The sequence below is a fragment of the Salvia hispanica genome, chromosome 4 (genome assembly GCF_029641045.1).
Source record: "Salvia hispanica isolate PSC_SH4W2 chromosome 4, Shi_PSC_v1, whole genome shotgun sequence".
NCBI classification, from domain to species: domain Eukaryota; kingdom Viridiplantae; phylum Streptophyta; class Magnoliopsida; order Lamiales; family Lamiaceae; genus Salvia; species Salvia hispanica.
This window is the reverse complement of record NC_142695.1, coordinates 18,071,448-18,082,721: the sequence shown is the minus strand read 5'-3', so window position 1 is coordinate 18,082,721 and position 11,274 is coordinate 18,071,448. Positions and strand designations below refer to the sequence as shown.

General features: G+C 36.1%; 1 pseudogene; it reads left to right on the top strand.

The window, feature by feature from the left end:
* The first annotated feature begins 244 nt into the window (after positions 1 to 244).
* On the top strand, positions 245 to 10,328 carry LOC148927398 (ubiquitin carboxyl-terminal hydrolase 3-like; annotated as a pseudogene).
* Positions 10,329 to 11,274: the final 946 nt, after the last annotated feature.

Sequence of the window (11,274 nt, the reverse complement as noted above, 5' to 3'; positions counted from 1 at the left end):
CGAAAGGTCCTTATTCCGAAATTTCTCTTGATGAAAAAATCGAGAGTCAATAGTCTATGAATGAATAGATACAATTACCAGGTCGTAGGTGAAGAAAACAATAATCTTGATTTCACAAAATCATCTTCTGTAAGAAAACCCATTTACAGTATAAAGGAAGGCGTCTAATAATCAAATCTGTAGCCGCCGAGTTAGAGAGAGATTCTGGGAGAGCGAAGATGCGTGGACGAGAGAGATAGAGGAGTTCTGGTATATGGTGGATGGTGTCACACTCACAATGGGTGTGGCGGACTCCAAGTTAGAGAAGGCTTTGGGAGACCATTTTCCCGAAGGTGAAAGATATTTCGGCTTGGAGAATTTCGGCAACACATGCTATTGCAACAGTGTTTTGCAGGTCCTCATCTTCAATTCCCTCTCTCGATTTTCACGATCATGTTTAATTTGTGGGAACTTTTGTTTTGTTTTCTTTAGTTGAGGGATGATTCTTAGTTTCTATGTGGATTTAGGTTTTTGAGTTTGGACTGTGTTGTCTTATCAGAGGTTTTTCGTTATCTGAGATTAGAGGCGATGAAAGGAGAAATTTCGATAGTTTGATTGCATAAATCTATGTTTGTTGCATTGATTATTTGATCATTTGGGGAAATTGTGATTGATTATGTTGCTGGTTTGAGTGGTGCCATGATGGTACAAGGTTCTCTTATGTGTTCTGAGTGTTCTAGTTGTTTTTTTTATAATTTCACTGATTTGTTTTGTTTCCCAGGCTCTCTATTTTTGTGTACCATTTCGCGAACAATTATTGGAGTATTATTCCAACAACAAAAGCCAAGGAGAATCAGATGAAAACCTTTTAACTTGTCTTGCATAACTTTTTTCACAGGTAGTGGATGTAAGAATTGCAAAAGTTCATATTTGATAGGTTTTGATCCTTGGTAGCACCTAGAACTGTCACCTTTTTGTACTAAGGTACTGTTTGAAGGCAAACTTTGTGATTGTTAGAATAATCCATCAGTAGAAACTTAGAATGTATATGTCATGGTTCCTAGTAAAATTAAGAAGCCCACTCCTACTTCATGTTTTTTTTAGAATCCTGTTGCATCTATCGATGACAATTGTAACACATCATAATAACCTCTGAATTGAAGTAATATACCAGCCTATGGCTTTCCTGGACAAATTTTGATGATATATCATGCGCAGATAAACTCTCAAAAGAAGAAAACAGGTGTGATAGCTCCAAAACGCTTTGTGTAAAGGCTTAGAAAAGAAAATGATGTTTTCAGAGGATACATGTGATGGGGTTTGGTGCCCCTTGCACAGCGGAAGACTTGTACAAAACAAATAAATCAGACACGGATCTATTTGACCGATTATGCGATTAATCAATTCACATGTTAAACAGATAATTGCATGCTAGAACGCAAATAATTCATGCTCATAGAAAGTAAATCCTAAAATATGAATTCTACGGTTTAGGGTTACCGATTTTGATTCTCCAAAGAATCGACGATTGCTTGCGCCTTCTCCACGATGATCTTCAATACTAGACCATGGATCTTCTCTCTGGTTCCCGAACTGTATCTCGATATCAGGGTGGGCTGATCTTATCAAAATACTAGGACTCGAATAAAGAAGACAGAAGAAATTCTTTTGAGAAAAGGAGTAGAAATCGAAATCTCCTTCAGCTAGGGGGTCGAAAATTTCAAGTATGAAAATTGTGATCATTCTGTCTCCTTTATTCTCCTATTTATATCAAGTTCCTTTTGGGCCCAGACAGGGATCTATGGAAGGTTTTGGATATGGGCTCACCCAATTAGCTTTTTACTAATTAAATTGAACCCACAATTTAATACAAGCTTATATTGGAATATTACGAGCAGCCACTACAGAAGTAATATTGAACTCTCCCCATCCAAATCCGAAATTACAAGTAATCCGGGTTTCCACTTTTATTATTTATTTTCCGCGCTTAAGATATAAATGTCCATTAATTAATTAATGTCTGTTATGGACTTAATTAATTAATATCTTATTAATTCCAAGAGTGGACTTAGCAAGAAACACTTATTTATTATTCATAGAGTAATAAAACTCCAACTGGCCAGTTTTCCGAATAATAAACTTTGTTCGAGCTCCTCTTGAGGACATTATCAAACGAGACTCACCTCGTGCACGTTTCAACATAATAGCAATCCTAGCACCGCTAGATATTAATCACCACTACCCAATATATCAGGATTATTGGGTTGCGAAAAACCCGCACCATTTGATAAGTCAAAGTAGTGCATAATCAATATCGTATGCTCAATGCTAACATATGTAGATTAAGAAATAGTAATTTATCAAGACCTAGTCTTTCAGTAGATAGCATAAAGACACGTCTTGCTGTTAGATCCGTTCAGTGCTATACTACATCAATGTCATCTTATTTCAGTAAGGCTTAGAAATATGTGGACTGACATTGCAACCTTTCACGATAGGTAGCCAAAGCCTATCTAGGTTGTGAAATTCTTCTTTTTCTTTTGCAAAGCATTGCATAGATCTGACCGTGTTACCTTAAAGTGGACGACGCCCACAACCGGTCTACTAAGCAAAAGACTTAGACTTTGTTTACTTCTTATGCATTTAAATGTTTGTAAAACATCTTTTAAATGCACAAGCAAACACAATGTAATAATAATAGTGATTCTATTCGTGCGAGACTGCTCGAATAATACTGAATCGGGTTAAAAGTGGATTGTAGAGTTTTACGTATACAAGCAAGATTCTATTCTCGCGAAACTTGCTCGAAACATGCTTTTCAGTATACCAAACCTAACAATCTCCCACTTATACTCAAAACATGCTTTCGAGTATACCCACTGCCAAAAACTCTCCCACTTATACTCAAAGTAGGTCTTTGTACTAGATATATCGAACTACCATTCATTTCACTAAGTGAAAGAAAAATCTGCTTGGTTGTTCTCTGATAATATCTTTTTCACCATGATGTCTTTGCTGCGCACTTGATCTTTAATTAATTTCATCCCCATATGTGATTGCTTAGCTTAATAAACTCGTGTGTCCCTTGAGTTAGCCTTCACTAGAGTAGTAAAAAAAATACTCATAGACATACTCAAACTTACGATTAAAGCTATTAGGAAGATATTCCTAAGGTAAACACATATACAGAGGATGACTTACTCGATCACTGATTAGTCACAAAACTAAGACAGTGTAACCCCAAGGACATTACATGAATGACTGGTAAACTAGAATATAGTTACTAGTCTTTCTCAAGCACTAGGGTATATTCATTACCTCAATCAAAATCCTTTGCCATGGTTAATATGATATATACTTGCAATGCATAAACACGACTAATATCAAACTTAGTACACATTATAGCATATATGAGACATCTATCTCCAACACTAGTCTCATTATTCTTAATCTCACTAAGCGTCAAACGACACTTGACTAGAGACAAGACAATTCCATCTTGAGAGGTATAAACCTTTTCATGGAATTTCTAATGCTTAAATGTTCCAAGCAATGTGTAGATATAGGATTCCTAAGAGAATCTCAACATTCTTTCTAGCATCTTAAAAGGACTTAGATGCTAAGAATGTAATTAGTTTCTCTTAAATCATTTATCTTAAACTGGGTAGACAACCAGTTTCCTACGCTAGATGCCAATCTTAGTTGTTTGCAACTTTTGTAGATTTCATCATTGTAGAGTACCAATAATACCACATTTAATGCACTTTCAACTTCCTAGTGCTTACAGCACTGCAATGGGCAAAAGTCAAATTCCAGACATTTGACAATTTTGATAAAACACATATACTCTGATTTAGATGCTTGCCTAAGACCACGAAGGTCTTTATAAGCTTCCAATCATGTGTTTCTTGCCCTTAATTACATATCCATAAGAATGTTCTAGTAGATGATTTCCTCAAGACTTCTATTTATAGAAGGCTGTCTTGACAATCATAATACATACATTCTAATTTATGTAAGTTCTAATAGACAATAGGATCAAATAAATCCTGGCACAATGATAGCGAGAAGATAATTCTCTTTGGGCATAACTCATTGTCATTGTCTAGCCTTTTGAGATCCATATTTACACTTGCAAATATACTAGCTCCCACTGACTGACACAGCCTATAGGTAGTTTTGCAAGTCTTGTAAAACATGTTGTCTATCTTAGATTGTAGTTTGAAATCTATCACCTTTTCAAGGATGAATATCCAAATGAACCAATACTACATTGTAGTTAAAGGGATTATGTTCAAGTTGATCTAAGACTGAGTCTTACGACACTCTTAGACCCATGAACTTGTTGTGTTCCAGTGGAACGCTCCCACTACTATATGATTCTTACAATCTTAGGTACTGAAGTTGATTTTATTAGTGCAAAAGTTTCTAATGGTATGACTTCTTGGTAATGTGGAAAATCCGATATCTCTCTCTTTATTTTGAGAGTTATCACGTTGTTAGGCTTGTAGTTCATCTCTAGATCTTCATACAAGAATTATATCTTTGAAGATTATAACCTTACATCATTTGGGAAAAACCTTAAAACATGCCTCAGTACTCAACTCCAATTTCTTGGACACTTTTCCAACACGTGTTGGAACAACATTACACCTTGAGATGTGCTAGACTAGAGACGCTCTAGTCCACAACTCGTGTTTTGTAGAAGGTACTGATGTTGGTAGTTTCTTTAATGTTTATCCCATCAATGATAAGATTTTAATGAGTACAACTCATCACTTAATCAAACTTGTCTTAGAAAGACTTTGATTCCTTCTTACATAACTATCACATTCATTAGATGAATGCTTGGATTCGTTGATGGAGATTAGACTCTCACTACTGATCATAACCCTTTGCTCGTCTCCTTATGGTGTAAACCATTGAGACTTGCTAGTCTTTCTATGTTACACATCTATAAGTATTCTGAATCTCTTGAAAAATCAAATGATTCTAACTCATAGTGCATCAAATAGACTTTCTCAACTCTCAAGCTATTTAACGAAATGTTAAAATCTTGATAGTCTAGATCAGTTCGAACAATTTCTAAGTATTTTCTTGGCCTTAAGGCTAAGAGCCATAAATACTTTATCATTCAATGATTAAAAAGTTGATGTGTTTTTTAATACTCAACCTTGTCGCACTTATATTATTTTAATACTATGATGCCTTAAGCATCAACCATAAAACAATAGTTGAGCAATAATAGCTCCCACTGCAACAAAAACCTAACTGGATCAAGATCTCTTACTTAGAAGTTGCATTGTCATGTAAGTCATTGTCCTTCTATAAAATAGGTCAATCCAACTCACAAAGCATCTTTTCTCGCTTTAAACAAACTTCGATGACAATCCAGGCTCTCCCATTTCCATATCTAGTCTTTTGTTCAAATGAACTAGGACTTAAGAAAAATGCAGCCTTTATGAATTCGTCATCTATCATGTTACTTTCCTCTAATAGTAACACAACGACTATTATTCTGAAGATTTTCTACTTTTCAGTTAAACCTTCTTATAGTCATTTCTTGTTACTTTAGGCGATGACTTGTGTCAGAAACTATTTGAGTGATCAAAAGATCCACAAAACATTCTGTCACTCTAGGATATTCCAATCGAATCATCTTGACAGATTCTATTGATATCCATCTTTCATCATCATTAACCAAGACTTGTCGAGCTACTTAAAGGAAAATAGCTTGACCTTATTCCTCAAAGAGCTTGTCAAGTACATGCATAATGCATTCTCGAACATTCTTCGTGGAATTATGTCGAGAAAATGGAGGACATGAATCATTGAGTATAAACTCCAAGCTTTCAGCGATGAGGATTTTATCCATTTTCGTTTCCGGTCTACATAATTTAGGCATTCGAGTTTTCTTTCTTTAAGGATCGCAGACAAATATTAAATGACATATTGAAGATTTGGCAAATAAACTTATTATCACATACTCATGCTCAATACATAATCACAAATAACCACAAAACAATTATGTATCTTACAACTGCAAAATTAATAAATTGTATTCTCCTCTGGAGGTTAATACGCATTAAAATTTTGACAATTTTACTGGTCACAACACCGACACATCAATTGTTCCTCCTCTGGAGGTTGATACGTCTAATGCTGCCTAAGCACGACCATCAGATTTAGCATTACAGAATTTTATTTCTACAACACACTCCCATAACAATGTTCATGTGCTGTCAACAAAACCAAGCTATCTCATAAATTCTGATTGAACCCTGAAACTCGCAGTTCCTTAGGATTATTGTCCCCACTCTGCAGGTGGCAATAATATTGGGAACCACTTTCTAGTTCATTCTATTTATTATGTGAGAAGTCTGTCGTTATGAACTTGCTGTTTTTCGTAGGATTATTGTCCCTACTCTGTAGGTGGCGATAATATTAGAAAATCAACTTCACAAAATTTGGCAGTCCAACCGATGGAGACCGTATACAACGCACTTGTTGTAATCATCACTTAGATATTTTTATATGGTTTTTGCATAATTATCACATAAGCAGATAAAACAGATAATCCACTTAAAATATATAAACACCAAATAAACAGATAAATCCATTTAATGCATGGCATTTAAACACACATGATAATTAACGACAATTATTTAATCTAGTCAAGGGAGAATCAATTAAATAATTAAGTTTTGTCTCGGATAATGTTTATCCAAAATTCATTTAGGATTTATCAAGATAGAGTCAACTATCTAAATCCACTTAGGATTATTCTAGATTTTATTTCCATAAAATCAAATCCTACAATTCAAGATAACGTTGATCTAGGATTATCATTATTTAAATCGTACTAGGATATTATTAGATAGAAACACTTCCATCATAATCCATAAGATAAAAATAAAATCCAATCAATAAAGATTTGTACAAATCTTAATTCTATTTAGAATAGACATCTAGAATATATCACACATTACTTAGGATTTCTTAGATAAATAAATATATCTAAATCCAATTAAATAAGGATTTCTTATATATCATCAACATCCTAATCTATCTAGGACATAAATCCAAAAGATAAGGATTATTTGGATCTATACTTATTTTAATCCATCTAAGATTTGTCTTAATAGAATTAAATCTATTCAAATCCCTAGGATAAAATAAATTAAAATAAATATTTATCCTAATTCATCTAGGATTTATCTTGTAATAAATCCATAGAATAAGATAATATTATATTAGAATTATTCAAATCTATCTAAGATTTACCCTGGAACAAATCCATATAAATCTATAACATAAGAATAAAATATTATATTATCACTATCCAAATTCATCTAGAATTTTTCTATGAATAAATTCATATAAACTCATAGGATAAGAATAAAATAATATTATCATTATCTAAATCCAACTATGATTCGTCTAGGGATAAATCCATATTAATCCATAGGATATAGATAAATATTAGATTGTCATTATCCAAATTTAACTAGGATTTTCGTCTAGGAATTAAATCCCTACAAATCCATAAAATAAGGATAAAATCTATAATTAATCCATGATTTGATACAAAATCAAATCTTATATAATATATAAAATCCACGAAAGATATATTCAAATCTTATTTCCAAATTAATCTTGAATTTTTTCTGAAATTGAATCCAAGGATTTGGAAATCCTAATCAATTTTGGAAAAAGAAGTCACAGAACGAGACATCGCGATGTCGCGCAGCTGCTCACGGAGGGACGCCGCTGCTGCCCGACGTCAACGCAGCTGCGTCGTCGTCGCTGCCTGCGCGTCGCCTCCAACAGCTCTCTCGGCTCCGCAGCCGCTGCTTCTTCTCCGGTGCTGCTGCAACGTCGCCTTCGCAGCGGCTGCGACAACAGCTTCCTCCGAGCCCGGAAACTGCCCAAGAAAGACTCCCACTCGAAAAGCCGCCGCCGCCGGAGAAACTGTTGTCTCGATGGCAGATCGCCGCTGCTATCCGTGCAGCTGCGTCGCTGCTGAATTGCCGTCTCATCTGTCCGCCGCCGAGCACAGCGGCTGCTGCCACGTCGTCCCTGCAGCCACCGGCGCTGCTGCGTCGGCACAGATGCCGCTGATCGTCTTGACGGCAGATCACCGCGGTATGTTTTGAAAACAAATCGGCGCTCACGTAATAAAGAATCAAAACAAAATTGATTCATGTACTACCATTATCCAATTAATCAAAACATGCAACAAAGATATAAAATTGCGGCAATCATGATAGTGTTTGTCTTGTATGGAATAATTGCAACAATTCCATGATTTAACAACAAATTTGATGATGGAGAATTAAAACTCCCAAATAGATCAAATATGCACCGAACACAAGAAAACACAAAATTTGCGCAGCTATCGGATTCATTGTACATACGTTATGATTATTCATACGAAAAATAAACAACCACGCAACGTACAAAACATGCATTCAAGCAATTCTCATGACATGAAATTAATCCACATAATCAGAGCCAAAAATTGGCTCTGATACCAATTGATGGGGTTTGGTGCCCCTTGCACAGCGGAAGACTTGTACAAAACAAATAAATCAGACACGGATCTATTTGACCAATTATGCGATTAATTCAATTCACATGTTAAACAGATAATTGCATGCTAGAACGCAAATAATTCATGCTCATAGAAAGTAAATCCTAAAACATGAATTCTACGGTTTAGGGTTACCGATTTTGATTCTCCAAAGAATCGACGATTGCTTGCGCTTCTCCACGATGATCTTCAATACTAGACCATGGATCTTCTCTCTGGTTCCCGAACTGTATCTCGATATCAGGGTGGGCTGATCTTATCAAAATACTAGGACTCGAATAAAGAAGACACAAGAAATTCTTTTGAGAAAAGGAGTAGAAATCCAAATCTCCTTCAGCTGGGGGGTCGAAAATTTCGAAAATTTCAAGTATGAAAATTGTTCTCCTTTATTCTACTATTTATATTAAGTTCCTTTTGTGCCCAGACAAGGATTTTATTATTTTCATATGTATGAATTTGTTCAAGTTCTTCAATTTTTAGTACTCTTATCAGCAGTTTAGATGCTGCTTCGTCCTACGTGGCGTATTCTGATGACTTTTTAGTTCTTTTTATGACATTCAGACTGTCTTTTTTTAAATCCTTGTGTTTTAAGGGCATTGGTTTGTTGAAAACATCTTTTGGGACCTTCTGATGATTACAGCTTGAGATGAGCGATGAGATGGTTGTAGCATATCGTGCTTTATATGACATGGCTTGGCAAAAAGGGTTCTTGTTTGTACGCGTTTTTGTTGTGGATATTTCGTAAACTGATATTCAACTATTCTCATATCCTGTCATGCAGGATGCTCATGAATTTCTGAACTTCTTGCTAAACCAACTTGTTGACATACTGGAGAAAGAGCATCTCAAGGCAACACGTGAGATTGTCTCAAATGGGCTGAGTAATGGTCATGTCAATGGTGTTAAGCAGGAACTTGCACTTACTTGGGTCCACAAAATTTTTCAGGTAAAGCCAACCGATATTCTGTGGCTCCCAAACTTCATTCATTGCTCACATGTCTACCTGTACTTTGTCATTTCCTGCCACTCTCTGTTTTCTCCTTATATATGTATTTGTTATTGTTGATTGATTCTGACTTTGAATGGGGTGCAGGGTATTCTCACGAATGAGACGAGGTGTTTAAGGTGTGAGACAGTTACTGCAAGGGACGAGACATTTTTAGATTTAAGCCTTGATATTGAACAAAACAGTTCAATTACTAGCTGCCTCAAGAATTTCAGCTCTACAGAAACCCTAAATGCTGAAGATAAATTCTTCTGTGACAAATGCTGCAGGTGGGTGGCCTTGTTTATGTTACAAGTGTGTATTCACGGTGAAGAAAGTTAATTTGTTTTCGTGTCTAAACACAGTTTGCAAGAAGCCCAGAAAAGGATGAAGATAAAGAAATCACCTCGTATCTTGGTTATTCATCTCAAGCGATTCAAGTACATGGAACAGCTAAACAGACACAAGAAGTTATCGTACCGCGTAGTGTTCCCCCTGGAACTGAAGCTCAGCACCACTTTAGACGCAGGTGACTCGGAGTACTCGCTGTTTGCCGTGGTGGTTCATGTAGGGACAGGGCCAAACCACGGGCATTATGTAAGTTGTAAAAAGTCATAATCACTGGCTTTTTTTGACGATGAGAATGCAGAGATAATTGATGAGTCGGCCATCCAGACGTTTTTCGGTTGTGCCCAAGAATACTCAAGCAACACAGACCATGGATACATTCTGTTCTATGAAAGCCTAGGCGCTGATAACAAATCACTCTAACTTTATATCGTGTGGCTACCTCTATTTTCCATAGCATGTGGCACCTGCAAGGCTTGGTCTTTGTACATGAATAACTTAGCCCCACAGTGTAGAATAGAGATATACTTATGTAACTTGACCTCCATATTTTGCTACCAACTGTGACGTTTTTGGGAAATTCTCCCTCTATCTTTATGGTATCTATTTTGTAGTACAGTATTCTGGAGGTTATAATGGACTCATTTTTCAGGGCTTTTGTATCTTTTTATTAACTCTATTTAAAGTTCAAACTGGCTAATGAGCATTGGCTATTGAGTCTTGACTGTCTGAAAAACCCAAAAAGTGTGGAATATATTCACTGGCATAGAGGGTGGAAGAGATTAACTGGCATTATCACCTCTGCAGCCTAAAAAGTGTCGAAAGCAGCTCTAAGCGTGTTATACTGGCTTGCAACCAAGAAATACCCATCAATTCTGTCTGTCCTGGTTATGCTAGAACAGATATTGCCTCGAATCATGGCCAGCTAAGGGAAGTCGAGGCTTCCGTGGATCTGGCATTGCTGTGTGATGGAGGCTGTCGGGCTCTTTCTTCCATGAACGGGAAGCGTTGTGTCTGTAATGGACAGTTACTCCATTGTTGGATTTGATCAATCACACTCTTATGAATGTTGTTATTCTAATCATAGTTGTATTTGTATGATATGTAAGCTTTTAGGCAGGAAATTTTAACACTAAGGGTCCGAATCTGATGAGGATATTTTGATTTATTTTATGGAAATATATCTTCCACTTCAACAATAAAAGAACATGTTAAAGGCCGATCCATTTGGCAGTTCGTTTGGCCGAAGTCTTTGGCATCGAGAGATAAGAATACACTCAACAATCACCCCAACTCGTCTTTCAAAGCTCACGAGCATTTGCATCACACACATCCATTATTTTAGCCTTTTAGGAGTATTGTTTGCTCG